The 19,376-nt window shown below is 42.9% G+C and overlaps 1 protein-coding gene across 1 annotated transcript in view; it reads right to left on the reverse strand.

The window, feature by feature from the left end:
• The window catches only part of CDH2 (cadherin 2), a 191,551-nt gene that overhangs the window by 13,041 nt on the left and 159,134 nt on the right, over positions 1 to 19,376 (reverse strand). The gene's annotated exons all lie outside the window — the stretch shown is intronic.

The raw sequence follows: 19,376 nt of genomic DNA on the forward strand, positions 1-19,376 counted from the left end.
CAGGTCTGCTGACAGCAGTAAAATTTGTTTGGGAGAATTGTAACAAATGGTCATTTGCACTCTCCATCCCAAAAATTGTTACTGTTCCTCAGCTTTGGGATTGAGATCTTCTGATGGCCATAAATATGTAGTTAAAAAAGGTGGAACAGCATTGATGAGCTCTGGGAATGGAATTGCATACATTTAAAATTTATTGCCTGTTTTTTAATTAGCTGGTAAATTCTTCCTCTTTAAAGTGCTCAATACACAAAACAGAATAATAAAGCAGTCTCTACTAAATAATATGTGTGGTCAATACAATGTAAGAACTGATGAAAGGTATGTGACGTTATTGATATAAACTGGGACCATATAGAACATGGGTTGCAACCAAGGTTCTGTAGTGGCACCAAATTCTATGTAAAGGGGGTTATATAAGGTGTCTAAGACCAGGTTACGGGTTAGCGTTGGTTAATTTGAGGGAGAGTTCGCCTGTAATGGGTCTTCTCATATTTGCTGTGAGTTGAAGTATGAAGATTGGCTGTGTTATGTCTGTATTTTTCAATACCGTGTTGGTCTCGGTTATTTTTTTGTTTTGGGAGATAATATCCGCAACCTAGTCTGGGGTGGTCAGTCGCTTTGATGCTCTTTGCTGTTGTATGTTGGCGCCATGAAGGACCATCATACTACACAAGCATGACCATCGAGTAAGCCGTGTATATCGCCTTGTGACTCAGCAAGTGAGCGGAAATCGGCCCATGTACTGCAAACTTCATTTTGCTTTGTTATAGCGTCCAGCATAGGAGACAAAGATTCCTACATCCGGAAAAGCTAGTATATAGGCGTGACAGCCTGATCTGCCATTTGTCTCAATCCTGGATCTACCTCTGTGAGGGACTTGCTACAATCTGCAAGCTCGCAAAGAGGACTGAGTACTCCATGGCCAGTGGGGGATTTCTCCAGAATCTGGTTAACGACCTTGCAGTGGTAACTTCATCACTGCTTATCAAGCCTGATACCAAGACTGTGCCATTACTGTGTATTGTAATGTGATGTTTGAGAACCGAATTCTAGCGTCTTTCACCCTATCTTTTTCTTTTAAGGGAGATTGATAACCTTTAAGTATTAGATTCTAAAGGATTGGTGCATTTCAGCGTGATTTGGTGCGAAAGATTTGGAGGTGTATATCCGGTACAGCGCCGGGCTCATTGGGGACAGTGACAGGACTGTATGTAGGTATATTGTGCTCACACATTAACCAAATAACCAGCGTCCCGGCGGGCCAGGCCACCGCTCTGTGTGTTGCCCGTCCCGATGACTAATGTACTGATCAATTCCCAAACTCGGTGATGCAATGCCTTGAATTTAAATATTCTCTAATGAAACATAAAGTTGACCTGGGTCAGCGGCTTGTCCTTTGGGAAGCTGAGAGACCTTTGTGTCTTTAACTGGCGTGGGTTGTTTCAATAATCCATTCATCCCCAGGACGTGTGGGACTGGTGGTGATACTGGGAGACTGGAGTGTCTAAGGAAATTGCTTGTGTGACTTGCGGTTAGCCAGAGGGGTGACACTAAAGTCTTTTGTCTGGCTGGTTTGGTTTGCCTTAGAGGTGGAAAAACCCCAGCCTTGGGCTGTGACTGCCCTGTTTGAGCAATTGGTCCTGATTTGGCACTCTCAGTTGGGTCCCGCCAGAACCACATCGTCACAAGGTATACAAAAGGAAAAAAGAGCTTTTCATCCTTTTCATTCTTTCCTTCTATTAAGTAAAATAAGCCAAAATGTCACTATCAGAAAATTCAAGTAGAGGCAAAGCAGAATTTAGATTTAAATTTTAGAAATTATGAAAACAGACTATAAGTATACTTCCCACACCCGCACAAAAGACAAACGTGGAAAATGTCAGAGTACTCAGCATTTCATGAGGACATACTTGAGAAAATATGGTTAATAATCAATTTAATACAACTGTGAGACCCCATCTGATCATTTAACTTTTATAATGATGCTAAAAAGGCATTTTTGAACAACAATCATACAGTAATACAAGAACAGACAAGTCAGACACAATAATTTAAATATGTTAGAGCTCTTTTTTTGTAAGTTTCTAAATATTCCTGGTCTCTACAACTATGGAGGTTACTCCCTATTGCAAGTGGGTACTACTAATGCCATGTTTGTCTTTACACAGCCACCTAGACCTGTTGGTTCCCAGGGCTCAGTCTATGATAGTCCCTTGCTTTGTTTTCCAGCTGTGGAAACTGGTCTCACAAGAATGTCATTATCAGGGATGGCATGGAACATTCACCAAGGTACATATTGTGCCTATTATCAGCATATATTATTCTCTGATACCATTAAATCATCATTAAAATCAATACGTACTATATATATATATCAGTGAGCCACGTGCAGGATCCTAACCACTCCACCAAAATAATTCTGAATTGGCCCAAAGCCACACAAGCAGCATTTCCAACTACTTGTCCAGCCTGTTGCTATAGATAGCAACACTTTACGACCAGAATGAGGAAAGAGATGGGCTCTACACTTTGATCTGGAGTTCTGGAAACCAGACAACCGAAGTGAATTCCAGAGTGGAGAACCCAATACCAAAATATTCTATCTAAAACCAATTCTACTTTTTGAATTAAGGGAAATGGTAGATTTCAATATGCTTTTGAAATCAGGTAGAAACAGTGACTCAGTGCTTTTTACCCAGCCATCACAGCTTGATGTGTCCTTTCTCTCAGATATGTCGTAAGTCTCCATGACCCTTGTCACCCTCTGGGGTTAACTGTTTTAGCACACACTTGCTTAGGACTACCGCTGAGGACAGCTCCTGAGCTTCGTGTAGTGCAGAAAATGTTGGTCTATCTAGTTAGTAGTGCAATCAGTGTTTATCGCCTACCACATGTGCAGCATGTATTGCATTGGCACCCTTTTTGCAATTCATGGAGTTGATATTAATCTAGAAAGCCCTATAGCTATAGCCCTACACAGTGTGGGTCCTGAATATTTAAGACATTTCCTCTTTCCCTCTCTAAACATGCAGCCAAATTACTGTTTGGCCCTAGTTTACGAACATTATGAACAAGGCTGGAAGACTATCAGCAAAGACAGTAGGCAATGGCTCCCAAATCTTTCAAGGTATCTCTACACAGCCAAGGTTGACAGCCTCAGGCACGAATGGCTCCCGCTAGCACTCCAGGAATAGATCTATAGACAGCACTTTGAAGTTGTGGCTTGGGCTGGAGCTCAGGCTCTGATGCCTATGGAGGGAGGCAGGCTTCAGAGCCTGAGTCCAATCAACATACTGTCTACTCAGCTATTCTTAGAGTTCTACAATGAGCCCCACAAGTCTGAGTCTGTTGACTGAGAGATTTGCTGCCATGGGCTGTGTAGACATATCCTCAGAGGCTTTCTTTACTTACCAGCATCTTCATCTTCTGTCTAGCCCAGTCTCCAGCAGCTCTCAAATTAATCCCTCCCAGGGGCTTTCACATCAGGTAGATCAAATTAATCACAATTTATGACTAGGTGTAAGAAAAGACAGCTAACTTTTTCTGTAACTGGTGTTCTTTGAGATATGTTGTTCATGTCCATGTCATATTAGGTGTGTGTGCTCGCCACATGCACTGGTGCCAGAAGTTTTTTGCTCAGCAGAATCTGTAGGAGACCAGCTCTGGTGCCTTCTGGAGTGGTGCCCACATGGCATGGTATAAGGGGCCCCACTGGCTCCCCCCATCCTCAGTTCCTTCTTGCTGGAACTCCCAACAGTGGGGAAGGAGGGCAGGTCATGGAATGGACATAAGCAACACATCTCAAAGAACAGTTACGGAAGAAGATAACCATCTTTTCTTCAAGTGTTTGCTCATGTCCATTCCATATTAGGTGAATCCCAAGCAGTACCAATGGAGGCGGATAGGATTTCACAGAAAGATATAAAAAAAAATGGAGAGGATGGATCCAGGGAATAGTCTGGTGCAGTGGGGGGCAACCTGTGGCCTGCACACAGCCCATCAGGATAATTTGCTGGTGGGCTGCGAGACAGTGTTTACATTGACCGTCCGCAGGCACATCCGCTCGCACCTCCCAGAGGCCACGGTTCGCCGTTCCCGGCCAACGGGAGCTGCAGTAAGTGGTGGCCAGCCAGTCCCTGCAGCCTGCGTCGCTTCCCACAGTTCTCATTGGCCAGGAATGGTGAACAATGACCACTGGGAGCTGCGGGCAGCCGTGCCTGTGGACAATCAATATAAACACTGTCTCGTGGCCCGCCAGTGGATTATCCTGATGGACTGCATGGAGGCCGCAGGTTGCCCACCACTTGTCTGGTAGGTTACCTTCGGGCATACCCTCAAAATGATCGCTTGGCCCCTGCTTAGTTCGGGTTGAGCCCGACTGAGCAGAGCGTGGAGGAGCATGGTTCAGACAGCGTTTATGGTCCTTGGCTTTCTTGTGAGGCAAGTCCTGCCGAGGTTGGCTCCCTCTGAGGATGCTGCGGCTTAAACTGCTTATGTGTCTGGCCTGGGATATAAAGCCCCAGAGTTTTCAGGGTGGTTCGGGAGTCCTTTAAACCATGCAGCTTGCTGTCTGTCTGTTCTGCAAACAGGGCCTGGCCGTCAAAGGGAAGGGTCGTGCATCAACTGCGGAGCCTCACTGGATAAGCCTGAGACGAGCAGACAGGAAGTCTGCTGCATGGAGATGGCGGAGCCCATGGAATAGGTGGCACAGTCTGCCTGGAGGGCCACCCTGGCTGCGGCCGTGCCTTCACCGAGGATCGTTCAGAATTCCTTCCAGGATCCTTCAGGAAGGGAACCCTCGAACTTGGCCATGGCCTGCCACATGTTAAAGTCAGAGCGGCCCAGGAGGGCCTGGTGGTTGCCCACTCTCAACTGCAGACTGGAAGATTAATAAACTTTGTGTCCAAAAAGATCAAGGCTCCTTGAGCCTTTGTTTTTTGAGGTAGCACATGCCCCATTCCCAGGCTGACTTCCATTCGGAACTCACAAAGACTCTAAACTACTACTAAGGGTAACTAATTCAACTACTAACTATATACAACTAAACTACAGGTTATGCAAGTTCACAAGAATGGAGAACAGGTAACACTAGTCGAAGCAGCAGACATTCCAGCACCGTTACTGGTGGCAAGAAGGAACTGAAGGTGGGGGGAGCCGGCAGCACCCCTTATACCGCACCATGCAGGCACCACTCCAGAGGGCGCCAGAGCCGGTCCCCTACAGATACTACTGAGGGAAAAAATTCTAGCACCGGTGCATGTGGTGAGCACACACATCTAATATGGAATGAATATGAGCAAGCGCTCGAAGAAGAACCAGCAGGACTAGAACCTGGGATGTTCTTGGCCAGTGATACTTCTGCATTGCCATTGGAAGCTTGGGCTGAGTTTATGTTGGAGGACCCTGTGAAGCTAGGCTCTTCAGGAAGTACTGCTCTGCATGGCCTGATTGACAGCCCCTCACAGCCCACTAGTTGGCTTATGCCGGTATACTGGGAAGCCATCATGGGGAGCTGTTTGAGCAACAATTCAGACTGCCTGCTTGCTTCTAGACCTTTCTTTGCTATATATCCTAGACTTTCGCTTCTGACCCTAATTTGTCTCTAACTCTGCTATTTGCTTGCTGTCTATAACTTGGGGCCTGACACCAACTTCCTGGTATCCTGGCCTAACATGACGCTGCTACTCATCTCCTGACTGCAATTTAGTAGCTGACCGGTGCCCACAAGTCACCCACAGCTCAGCCCTGACACTAGGCAGTTCTTGCACTGGATCAGATACAAAAAGCTATATCTTCTTCCCAGCAATCTCCTAGGTCAGGCTCATTGCAGTACCCCTTTGTACTGTGCCAGTATTGTGCCAACAAAAATATCAGACCAGATCTCCATAATATAATCCTAGATGATTACATTATACGATCAACTTGAAAAAAATATTATCTTTAAATAGGAAATATTTTCCCTATTATTGCTGCTAGATACTGAAATAAGTTTGCTAAATATGTGATTTCTCACTATTTTTCACTTTGTTCTCTTGGTGCATTTGGTGGCAGTTTGTATATTCTCACTGTCTTATACAAATATGAGACAGGAAGCTCAGGTTGCCTTTGGTATTGTTTCTCAGCCTCACTGAAAATACCCTTGTAAATATTAGCACTGAAGCAGAAAAATCTTAATTTTTCCCTTTCTTTTTTTAAAGAAAGGTATAAAGAAAAAAAAATCTGGACATATTATTGAAAGGGTGCGCTAACAGAAACTTGAGATTTTTGAATTAGGGTATTTAAAAAAATAAAGTTGACAATATGCCTTTAAATCATGAGTGGTGGTGACTTTGCTATGGACAGCTCTGAGGGGAGATGTGGGTCACTGTTAGATCCTGCCCTCCATTACTGAACCCAGACACCGGATGAGACAGGTATTAAATGTCAACAAATTGGCCAAGCCCTAGAAATTAACCACTTCCTAACTAGGTAGTGGGTAAAAGCGTCCAAAACCCCAAAGTTGATTCCTTTCTGGATCTCCAGCTCCATAGAACCTGGAAGCACATACCAAATTTCTCAACTACCAGAATAAGATAAAATGTCATTTTACAATCCCCACAAATCACTCATCCAAGAGCATACCCCACTCTAAACAGAGAGGTTCCTCCCCAATTCCCTTGACATATGCCTAAACAACTTCCTCCTAACACTACAGAGCAACTGTCCCACACCAGTCCTTAGTCCTAAATTGAAAACCTCTCCCCTTTCATGGTGTAAGATAGCTGTAATCCAATCTCAACCTTCCTTCCAAAGACCTAGGTCAGTGAGTACCAAAACCTGACTGTAGAAAACTGGGGAAGGCCCCCTGGATATGTTCACTTGTCTCCAAAGGGGTAAGTAAACATATACAAATAAAAAAAGCTTCAACTTCTCCCACAGCAACAAAACACTCTCCCTCAGCAGTTCAATTACATGAAGACAGTAGTCTTCTCAGCAGACTAAGAGAGTGTTGTCACTGTAATTTCTCCCTGGCTAATATCTTCATTACAAATACCACTGAAGGACAGGAGACTGGGTTGGGGGCGCACCCACCTGGAGGCTCTTTCCCATCATGGCAATGAAGGGAAGATAAAGGAGCAACTCTCTACTGAGCAGGTGAAACTTCCCTTCTAATAACAGCATTATGGGATCAGGTCTTGATCACTAATTGGGGGCAGGAAAGGTCTCACCATTGAGTCTCTGCAGAATCCCAGCAAGAGATGAGGAGACAGATCAGGAAGGGTGGTGCTCAGTGGCCACTACACAGATGCTTTGAGCCCCTCCAATTTATTTTGCATTGGACAGCGGGCAGACTTTTTTCTGGAATAGATACATCTAATGTATGTGCTGTATTCAGGAACAGCTGTATGATCCCAGGAGCCCACCTACATTTAAACTTAACAGGTCCTTAAATCAGGGAAGTATGGTAAACTACATTAAAGACATATCTAGAAATACTCATTTGATGGTTATTAGAGTCTGTAATGCTATCATTATAAGGGGAAAAGCATGTACAGAGCACATATAGTTTCTCTGTCTCACAACTGGCTGACAACGATCTCTGACTGATAACTGAATGAAAAATGTTTGAAAGTGGTTCAGTTTAACAAATGGCGCTGTCTGCAGTGAATATTATCAAGAACAATCTCTTATGTAATTTCAAGGACCAACAACTGACCTTCTAATAAGTGTGTGACACTACTGCTTGTGGGAAAAAAAAACTAATTATGCCAAGGAATATATAACTGGAAACTGGGTTTCACTAAAGTATCAGAGGGGTAGCTGTGTTAGTCTGGATCTGTAAAAAGCAACAGAGTCCTGTGGCACCTTATAGACTAACAGATGCATTGCAGCATAAGCTTTCGTGTGTGACGAAGTGGGTATTCACCCACAAAAGCTTATGCTCCAATACGTCTCTTAGTCTATAAGGTGCCACAGTACTCTTTGCTGGGTTTCAGTAAGTGCATCAGGAATACAATACAAAGTACTTTTATGCAACATCCTTCATACTAAGCATCTCAAAATGATTTACAGATAGGAGAAATTTTACCATTCATAAAAAACCCAAATCAAGTGTATTTGAAGGGAATCCAATTACAATGTATCAGTTCTCCTAAGTAAAACTTAAAGATTGGTCTGCTGTCATGCATATTTAAATTATACAGATAAGCACACATTACATAGGTTATAGTGTTAAGCAAAGTATAAGGTTATATTCCCAAATTTAATGTGTGAAAGCTGACACGGTTGCATTGATTGGGGCAAAGCAAGTATTTGATACAGCTGTGCAATCCAAATTGGAACAAAACAAAATAATAGGAAATATTTTGATATGCTCAGTACTTGAAAGCTGTTAAGAGTTTGGAAGATTGTAGCCCTGAAATTGGCCAAATTATGCCTTATCCTGTCTACATGTCTTGCAACGAAAGAGGGAACAAGTCTAGCAGCTGAGGGGGAGGTTGTACAATTCAATAGGATGGAGCCATTGCCCTTTCTTCCCCCAGCATATACCTATAGGGGACCGTCTCATAAGTGCAGGCTACATCTTTGCAACAAGGGTAGCAAGAGACACTGTGCTGGGATCCCTGGAAGTATACTCATAGTCAGACCAAACGTACATCTAGCCCAATATCTTGTCTTCCAACAGTGGCCAAAGCCAGGTGCTCCAGAGGGAATGAACTGAACATCTAATCATTAGTGATCCATTCCCTGATGCCCATTCCCAGCTTCTGGTAAACAGGGACTAGGGACACCATTAACATGCCACAGTTAACATGCATCCCTCCACACTACTCCAGAGAAGAAGGTGCTTCTCGTGCCACAAAGTTCCACCATGCATACATCTATAATTTAATTTAATCTAATTAGAGAAATGTACAGCAAAACACTGGCATATTTCAAGATTAAGTTTCCTCAAAGAGGATTTTTATATACCATGTTTTTTCTTAATGTGGAAGCAATGTCCTAGCTCCGAAAGTGATTTTAAAAAATGCTAAAAGGCAATGCCTGTTGTATTTGATTGTGGCTAGAAACAGCTAAAAATGGGTAGGTAAACCTGACAGAGTATTATTAGTATCTTCAGACTGGGTAGTGTCCCTTCTGTCTGAATTGCAGGTTTGTGCAGACTCCCGATGAACGGGGCAGCTACGACCTTCTCTTCCTGTTCTGGACCAACTGCTCTGGTTGTATTTGAATGTTAAGATATTTACTTAAATCATTATCAAGAGTTTAACAGATTTTTGTTGTGGTACAGTGAATTATATTGTGTGTAATTAGATAACTGGATCTGGTCTACATGAATATGTATCATAACTGCACAAGCCAGATTCTCAATCAAGTGAATGGGCTAGCAACCTCTGTAAAAATACAAAACAGTGCACAAGTAGGGCCAATTTTTCAAGATAATGCTCAGATCCACGAATAAACTCATATGAGTTCAAATACGACTGTCCACAATTCCCGTGACGGTGTGCATAAACTGCACGACTGCATACACAAATGTCTAGTTGGCCACCTAACTAGCTATTTTCAGATACAATTACTCAAGCTGCACGCACAGCCAAAGTAACCATGTGTAATCACAACTGCCTTTTATTTTAAATGTAGAACTTTTAGAAATTATACCCAGACACTCCGTATTGCAATTTGATTTGACCAATCTCTAAGGCTCAGATCCATTCACTAGAAGAATTATCAGTTTCAGCAGAATTTGTCTGCTGTTGCACCCACTTAGCTTAAGTTAGCTCTTAAATAATATTAAAACACCCCTAAACCCTAACCTGAGAGGGAATTTACACTGAAAATATTGGCCCCGATCCTACAAGGTGTACTTTGCAGGCTGAATCCTAGACTGGCTCAAGTCTATAAGCTCCAGGGAGTGCAATGATCTACACACGTGGTGCAGTTTTGCAGGAGTGCTGCTATTCATGAAAAGCTGTATCTGCACCAAGAGTTGATGGCTTTTTTTATTTGCCATTCACTTTTCTTTTACTTTCTGCTGCTTTGTTTTTTCCCATTCATTTTTATTATCAATCTACCTGGAGCACTACAACTTTATAATTTCCTAAGATAACCAAGGAACCAGTCATCATTTTTTTGTTAATAAAAAGTGAAAGTTAAACCCAAGCTGCAAATAAAGCTCTATACAAGGCCTCAGATTCTAGATAGGATAAAATATATTGCAATGACTTTTTGTAATGGAATTATGAAAACATTACCTTTTATACAATGAGTAATGGTTCACAAAGGAATGAAAATAATTCCTGCACATGAGCATTGTATGTAATCATTCAGAAAACAAAATCAAAAATTTTAATATGCAAAATTTGATCCCAGTAGAAATTTCCTTTTAATGATAATAATGAAGATGCTTACTGGCTTACAAGAGTTAGTTTATTCATTATCATTAAGAACGCGATATAAAATTAATGCCAATCTTATATAACTTTTTTTAATCAATTAACAAGATCATCCAAAGCCCAAGATTTGGTGGTGATGGGGGACTTCAACTATCCAGATATATGTTGGGAAAATAACACCGCGAGGCACAGACTATCCAATAAGTTCCTGGACTGCATTGCAGCGAACACTAATGTTGGATGTCACCGCGAGATGTAAACAAGAAGTCGACACTATAGTAGGCATTTGATGTCTCACGCCAGAAATATTTTATAAACTAGGATCATATTATAAGAGGAGCATCAGATTAATATACCCAATCCTGTGAAAGGTATGACAATGGGTTCTGCAGGGTCTGTTTTAGGACTGGCTCTGTTCAATAATTCATCAACGACTAGATGTTGGGCCATGAGAAGTATGCTTATTAAGTTTGGCGGAACGATACCAAACCTGGGAGGGCTTTGCCAACTGGCCTTTGGAGGAAGGAGGGTTAAATTCAAAATATTAGAAAACTGGAGAAATGTCTGAGTAAACCGATGAAGTTCAAGTAGACAATAGCAAAAAGTGCTCCACTTAGGAAGGAAACCATCAGTTTCACACCATACAGATGGGAAGAAGCGGTCTAGAGGAATGATGGCAAAGAGATCTAGGGGTCAAGTGTGACAAGAAGCTGTAAATATGATCCAGTGTGATACTGCTGCAAAGAAAAGTTAAACCGTGTTTCTGGATGCACTTAACAGGTGCGTTGTAACAAAGCACACAAGAAGTCATCCCTCCGCTCTACTCGTGGCTTGGTTAGCCTCAAACTGGAGTGATTGTGGTCCAGTTCTGGCAACGCATTGTCAGAAAGAGATGTGAGAAACTGGAGAGGTCCAGAGAAGAGCACAAGATGATAAAGGTCTGAGAACATGACCTTGAAGGAAGGCTGAAAGGAATTGGGTTTATTGTAGTTTGGAAAGAGAGACTGAAGAGGGGACATGAGCAGTTTTTCAGGTAGCTAAAGGGTGTCATCAGGAAGGACGGGACCTTGTTACCTTAGCTCTCATGAGGAAAGAAAGCAAATGGGCCTTTTAAACTGCAGCAAGGGAGATGTAGGTTGGACATTAGGGAAAAAGTTCTAACTGTCAGGTAGGTAAACACGGGGAAAGTAAATTGCCTAGGGAAGGTTGGAATCTCCATTCTCTGGAGAAACTTCTGTGCCAGGGAAGATAATGGAGCAAGTAATTAAAGAAATCATCTGCAAACACTTGGAAGGTGGTAAGGTGATAGGGAATAGCCAGCATGGATTTGTAAAGAACAAATCGTGTCAAACCAATCTGATAGCTTTCTTTGATAGGATAACGAGTCTTGTGGATAAGGGAGAAGCGGTGGATGTGGTATACCTAGACTTTAGTAAGGCATTTGATACGGTCTCGCATGATATTCTTATCGATAAACTAGGCAAATACAATTAGATGGGGCTACTATAAGGTGGGTGCATAACTGGCTGGATAACCGTACTCAGAGAGTAGTGGTTATTAATGGCTCCCAATCCTGCTGGAAAGGTATAACAAGTGGGGTTCTGCAGGGGTCTGTTTTGGGACCGGCTCTGTTCAATATCTTCATCAACGACTTAGATGTTGGCATAGAAAGTACGCTTATTAAGTTTGCGGACGATACCAAACTGGGAGGGATTGCAACTGCTTTGGAGGACAGGGTCAAAATTCAAAATGATCTGGACAAATTGGAGAAATGGTCTGAGGTAAACCGGATGAAGTTCAATAAAGACAAATGCAAAGTGCTCCACTTAGGAAGGAACAATCAGTTTCACACATACAGAATGGGAAGAGACTGTCTAGGAAGGAGTATGGCAGAAAGAGATCTAGGGTCATAGTGGACCACAAGCTAAATATGAGTCAACAGTGTGATACTGTTGCAAAAAAAGCAAACGTGATTCTGGGATGCATTAACAGGTGTGTTGTAAACAAGACACAGAGAAGTCATTCTTCCGCTCTACTCTGTGCTGGTTAGGCCTCAACTGGAGTATTGTGTCCAGTTCTGGGATATTTAAGAGTAGATTAGATAAATGTCTATCAGGGATGGTCTAGACAGTATTTGGTCCTGCCATGAGGGCAGGGGACTGGACTCGATGACCTCTCAAGGTCCCTTCCAGTCCTAGAGTCTATGAATCTATGAATTTATAACACAAAACAAAGGTTAAATGATGAAGGAAAATGATCTGATAAACTCTTTTACGTCACTTTCTGATAGGAAGGTGAAAACAAAACATTATAGTTTACACTTTGATAAGGTAAATAAGCAATATCTTAATACGTAAGAAAAATACCAGTAAGGTCCACAGCACAAAACTGATCAGGTCTTAAGATCTAGGTATCTATGAATAGATTATGTAACATTTTCTTAAGTATATTTTCTTTTGGTACATTAAAGAAGAGAGCAGAAAGAGTCAAAGGCTGGCTGGATAAACCCAGAGGGCTATTCAAATATAAAGCATATTTCACTAATTAAGTGCTGGAACAAGTTTGTTCTTCTAATTGTCAGGAATTATAAATAAGCTTGATCATTCTGTAACATGGCAAATACTTTATGTGCAATTTAGAAATCAGATCCATTCTTGCACAAGTTCATTCTGTTTTTATTTTTAATCTTCTGAGTAATATTTATTTTAGAGGTGATAATAAGTATAATAATGCTAGTGAATGATTTCTGTCTCTCTCATACACAAAATAATTCTTATAATCAAAATGATGACAAACATCTGAGCTGTGGGCTTTCTGAATAGTTTTTGAATAAGAGAGAACTAAGATCTTAAGGGAAAATATACTCAGAAAAATCTTAACATTGACTTAGAAACTCTTGGAATGAGGAGGGTTGTAGGCAAGATAAAAATATAAGTCTAAAACAATAGGTCTAAATCCTGCAGCACATATGATGAGTAGCACTTACTCACTTGAGCAGTCCTACTGACTTCAATGGACCAACTGCATAAATGCTATTCAACAGGAATAAGGATTCCAGAATTGGTCTCAGAGTTAATAGAGGATTTCAGTATCAAAGTATGTAACATACGAAAGAAAAATTGTTATATAACCTAAAACAATGAGAAAAGAATAGAAAGATTCAGTGCTGTTTGGTCAACATTTACTTTGACATCCAAGTGTAACATCCCAGTGCCGCCATGTAAATTTATATTTTAAAATGAATTACTGATGTTCATTGGTTGTGAAAGCTATATACATCAACTGTGTTGCACGCATGTGATAAGTGCATTAACACTGAGTCAACATAAGGTTTTGATATTTAGAGCTGACTGTAGTGGTTACAAATTGAGTGCACATCATGTCAAGGGAGAGCATTATAGTGTCAGTCATTTGTCTATTGCACCTATCACATTTACTAAGGATGGCAACCTCAGAGTTATGTAATCCGTTCATAATCAGTGCTGTCACTGGTGACTACAGAACTTATCTAAAGCCTAAACTAGATATGAAAATCCAGGAGATAAGTATGAGAGACTATTCAGATTGCAACGATTTTCATTCCCTATAAAAATGTTGGGCTAGATCCTCAGCTTTTGAAGTCAATAGAACTACATCAATTTACACCAGCTGACAATCTCGTGTCTTGTACTCAATTGACTGTATCAACAAACATTGTAAAATAAACTACTTCCTCTCCTCCCCCCAAGAGTCAACAGCTGTCTTCAGTACTCAGGAGATGCTTTCTACCCATCTTCAATGGAACATCACCTCTTCATGCTGAGCAGTCTCTCTTGCCAATCTAAATGTATTTGCCTATGACACAGTGGTGATATTGGGTACGTCTACACTACGGGATTATTCCAATTTTACATAAACCGGTTTTGTAAAACAGATTGTATAAAGTTGACTGCACATGGCCACACTAAGCACATTAATTCGGCGGTGTGCGTCCATGCACCGAAGCTAGTGTCGATTTCTGGAGCATTGCACTGTGGGTAGCTATCCCGTAGCTATCCCATAGTTCCTGTAGTCTCCCCCACCCATTGGAATTCTGGGTTGAGATCCCAATGCATGATGGTGCAAAAACAGTGTCGCAGGTGATTCTGGGTAAACGTCGTCACTCAATCCTTCCTCCATGAAAGCAACGGCAGACAATCATTTCGCGCCCTTTTTCCCTGGATTGCCCTGGCAGATGCCATAACATGACAACCATGAAGCCTGTTTTGAATTTTGTCACTGTTACCGTATATGTACTGGATGCTGCTGACAGAGGCAGTACTGCAGTGCTACACAGCAGCATTCATTTGACTTTGCAAGGTAGCAGAGATGGTTACATCCCTATTGCACGTCTGCCAATTGTAACATTTGGTGACGAGATACGGTTATCATCGATTTTCTGTATGTTTGCCAATTGAAATTGGTGATTACTGTTATCATCATTTTGTACCATTTGCAATTGGCAAATTTTGGTTGCATGATCGTTTATTCAACTTTTTTACCATCTGCTCTGCATGGGCTGCTCCTGGCTGGCCCGCTGAGTTCAGCCGGGTCGCGGAGGCGCGGCGGCTGCGGTATGTGTCGGGTCTACTGGTGTGCGATGGTGGCGTGCATCTACTGTGTGTGTGTGTGAAGAATGCGCAATGCCGCATGGGCGTTGTGGAGGGGTTTCGCCTTTGGCGCGCGGGGGCGCCATCGTGCGGCGTTGGCGCACGCGCGGCCGGGCGGTTGCGAGGTGCAGTGGCGCGCCGCGCGCCGGGTACGGCCTGCAGGGGGGCAAGGCCCGGGGCCAGGCGTCGGGGGCGGGGCGCGTGGGTAGGGAATGGCGCGAGCGCGGGTGCGCCTGGACAAAAATGGAATGACTCCCAGGTCATCCTCTTCTTTATGTTTTGTCTAAAAATAGAGTCAGTCTTGCCTAGAATATGGGGCAAGTCACTAGAGAGCCAGAGAGCACAGCCGCTCCGGGTCTGAGCCCCAGAAATCCCGCAGAAAGATGAGCTGCATGTGATTCTAAAGGGTGCCCTACACAACCCCACCCGTTGCTTCTCCTTCTTCCCAACCCTCCTGGGCTACCATTGCAATGTCCCCCATTTGTGTGATGAAGTAATAAAGAATGCCGGAATAAGAAAAACTGACTTTTTAGTGATATAATGAGGGGAGGCAGCCTCCAGCTGCTATGATAGTACAGGCAGGACATTAAAGGGTGGGGAGAGAGGAGCGCAGCCTCCCGCTGCTATGATAGTCCAGGGAGTACAGAACCTTTTCTTTAGACACGAAAGGGGCAGGGCGGGGGGGGGCTGATGGAGCTCAGGCTCCAGCTGCTATGATGAGGACGGTTACCAAGCATTTGTCCCGTCTGCCAGGATGACAGGGAGTCATGACATAGGGTGACAATGAAAAGAGCCAAGAAATGATTTTTTTCCCTTTCTTTCACAGAGGGGGAGGGGGGAGTAATTGATGAGATATATCCTGAACCACCCCGGACAATGTGTTGACCTACGAGCACTGGAGCTCAGCCAGAATGCAAATGCTTTTCGGAGACCATGGGGACTGTGGGATAGGCTGGAGTCTCTCAGTCCCCTCCCTCCCTCCCTCCATGGCATCTATTTGATTCTTTGCCTTTCCGTTACGCTTTCACGTAGCACTGTGCTGAGTCCCTGCTGTGCCTCTGTCTATCATAGCTGGAGATTTTTTCAAATGCTTGTCATTTCATCTTTGTAACGGAGCTCTGATAGAACAGATTTGTCTCCCATACCGCGATCAGATTCAGTCTCCCGTACGGTCCATGCTGGAGCTCTTTTTGGATTTGGGACTGCATGGCCACCCGTGCTGATCAGAGCTCCACGCTGGGCAAACAGGAATGAAATTCAGAAGTCGCGAGGCTTTTCCTATCTACCTGGCCAGTGCATCTGAGTTCAGATTGCTTTCCAGAGCAGTCACAATGGTGCCACTCTGGGATACCGCCCCGAGGCCAATACCATTGATTTGCGGCCACACTAACCTTAATCCGACATGCAATACGATTTCCAGCGCTACTCCTCTCATCGGGGAGGAGTACAGAAACCAGTTTAAAGAGCCCTTTATATCGATATAAAGGGCCTCGTTGTGTGGACGGGTGCAGGGTTAAATCGGTTTAACGCTACTAAATTCAGTTTAAACACACTGTGTAGACCAGGCCATTGTCTGACATCAGAAGGATGTATCTGTTGATGTGCTGGCCATGGTAACCTTCACACTCATCTCTAGCCCACTGCTTACCACAGGACAAGTCAGCGCTGAAGGGACAGAAATCATGCCCCTCGCCAGTGCTGGGACATAGGGAGAAAGTGCAATACACGCAGAATCTGTAATACAGTTTGTAACACAAGGCTATCACTGCCTTGCTTTTAAAAATCAGAATGACCAAATATTGCCACAGAACCATCAGTATTATGTACAGGATATAAAACTGAAAATAACATGACGCTGCTCTCAATGCTAATCTGAAAGAGATTTCTATTAACTAGAGAAAGAACCAATGTTTAGTTTGTGTTCAAATACTGCCAGTCACATCCCATCCCATCAAATACCATTGTAAATATCTCAAACATCAAATAGCATAAGGCAGTGTTTCTCAAACTTGGGACGCCGCTTGTGTAGGGAAAACCCCTGGTGAGGTGGGCCGGTTTGTTTACCTGCCGTGTCCGCAGGTCCGGCCGATTGTGGCTCCCAGTGGCCGCGGTTCGCTGCTCCAGGTCAATGGGAGCTGCTGGAAGCAGCGCGGGCTGAGGGACATACTGGCCGCCACTTCCAGCAGCTTCCATTGGCCTGAAGCAGAAAACCATGGCCAGTGGGAGCCACGGTCGGCCAGACCTGTGGACAGGGCAGGTAAACAAACCAGCCTGGCCTGCCAGGGGCTTTCCCTACACAAGTGGTGTCCCAACTTTGGGAAACACTGGCATAAGGTATTCATTCACATGACTTGTGAATGAGAGTTGAAGCTGGACACAACATTCAAAGGCAGGCAGTCATGCCGTTGGATACTGAAAACTCCATTTTGATTCCTTGTAGGAGGACAGTGAGATGGTGACACACGTCTTTCGGGAATTTTGCAACGTTTGCAATAGCAGCTCAGAAAAAAAAAAAAGACTGCATGACTGGTAATAAAAGAACATCTCACTGTAATTCAATTTCAAATTGCAGTACAACAACTATTTAATGAATTAATTGACATTTCTATGGCACTGATCACCATATCTGAGCACTAAGATGAACCATATATAATTCAAGGTCCCAAGGTACATGAGGGAAAAATTTAAAAATGTCACGTGCATCATTATTAGCTGTTCAAAAAAGTATACAACTTGAACAATTTTTAAATGACTGGGATGCAAAAATAAATAAAGAGTTAAAAAGCCATTGGTTGGGGAAACATCTATTGCTGTTGAAATATGCAGTGCTTTCACTGAGCTGTGACAGAAGCTTTGAACATGGAAGCTTATTCTGCTGTGGAAGACAAGGTTTGGTTTGATTCCTCAGTGTTCTGGAATCATATTATTGCTTTCCACCAAAGCTTTTTGCTGAGTCAATCCTGACATTTTTGGCCTAAAGTTAATATTGATAAGAAGCATTTTCTCTGTCATTCACTGGTCACTTGTGGATGTGGAGTAACAATACAATTTTTCCTTCGTTTAATTTCACACTGGATTGACCTTAATCGTACTAAAAGGGCGGCAGTTTTCTCTAGGAGGCCTTATTTTGAAAAGGGACTAGAACCGCAATTTCAACTGCTATTCTGAAAGTGTTGGAAATATGGGAGCCAGCAGAAGAAAGCTCCCTTACTATCGTTTATGGCAAAGACACAAACATTAAGAAATGGGTAACGCTAACATCTATCGTTTACAATGTTGTATAGGTAACTCTGCATCTGCAATACCTTGCTATGCCCAGTGCCTGTGGCAGATGTGACTGCTACTTGCAGGGAACTTGTTGGGACATTTCAAACATGCATTTCCTATATCAACATTTTCCATTACACTGTACAAAAAGAACTACAAATGCCTATTACTCAGTTAAACTCAGATGGAACTCTAGATTTTACATGGTAAAATGTCTTATTGGATCCCTTCCATTCCCCACTCCCCTGAAGCCCCTCCTCACCTCAGTATTGAGTGTACATTTTGGTTAAGAACCTAACACTACTCAGTAGAACTTGCAGGGACAGGGCTTTGTGTATGAGCCACATGAGGTATTAACCCCAAGATTTATCTTCAGGAGGTGTCCATGGGGTCATGCCCCAAATCCCTTAATTTTATAAAAATATCCCTCAGCCTTCTTGTTTGTAGGTATGAGCCTTGACTCAGTGGGAGACAAGGAGACTCTCCCTCCCTTCCCAGCTGTTATCATTTGCAGCTCCTTCTTCTACCACATGTTCAGTACTCAACACTGGTAAGAAAGCTCCATCTATGGAGGGTATGCACATTCTCCAGAAATATGTCTATCTGTCCCAGCATCCTGGTATTCCAATGATGGTGCTTCCAGAGATGGAGGGGAGGTGGATGCATCCAATGCTAACTTGTAATCATATCATAGGGCAGCATTCTCCTTTGGGGATGGAATACCCAACACCCTCGTCCTTGATATGCAAATGAAGTGTAAAAGGTTTCTAATCTACTGCTCCAGCACTGGCCAATCTCTGAATAGCTAGTATTTACAAAGGACTTTTCATCCACAAGAACCCCAAAAAGTTTTACTGACTTTAAAATATAGGAAGCATTCACTTACCACTGAAATACAGTTATGTTCAGAGTGGAGTGCATTAGCCATTCTGCACCAGTGACACTAAACAACAGTATTTTAGAGAGGTAGTGAAGAACACCATTTAAAAATTGAAATGACAGGGTATGTTAATTTTCTTTTAAATGTAATTACCCAAGTTGGAATTTGGCCAGAATGTGAAGGGAAGTTTAATGCCTATAAGTGGACGAGATACTGGTTTTGTAT

The sequence above is a fragment of the Chelonoidis abingdonii genome, chromosome 2 (genome assembly GCF_003597395.2).
Source record: "Chelonoidis abingdonii isolate Lonesome George chromosome 2, CheloAbing_2.0, whole genome shotgun sequence".
Lineage (NCBI taxonomy): Eukaryota > Metazoa > Chordata > Testudines > Testudinidae > Chelonoidis > Chelonoidis abingdonii.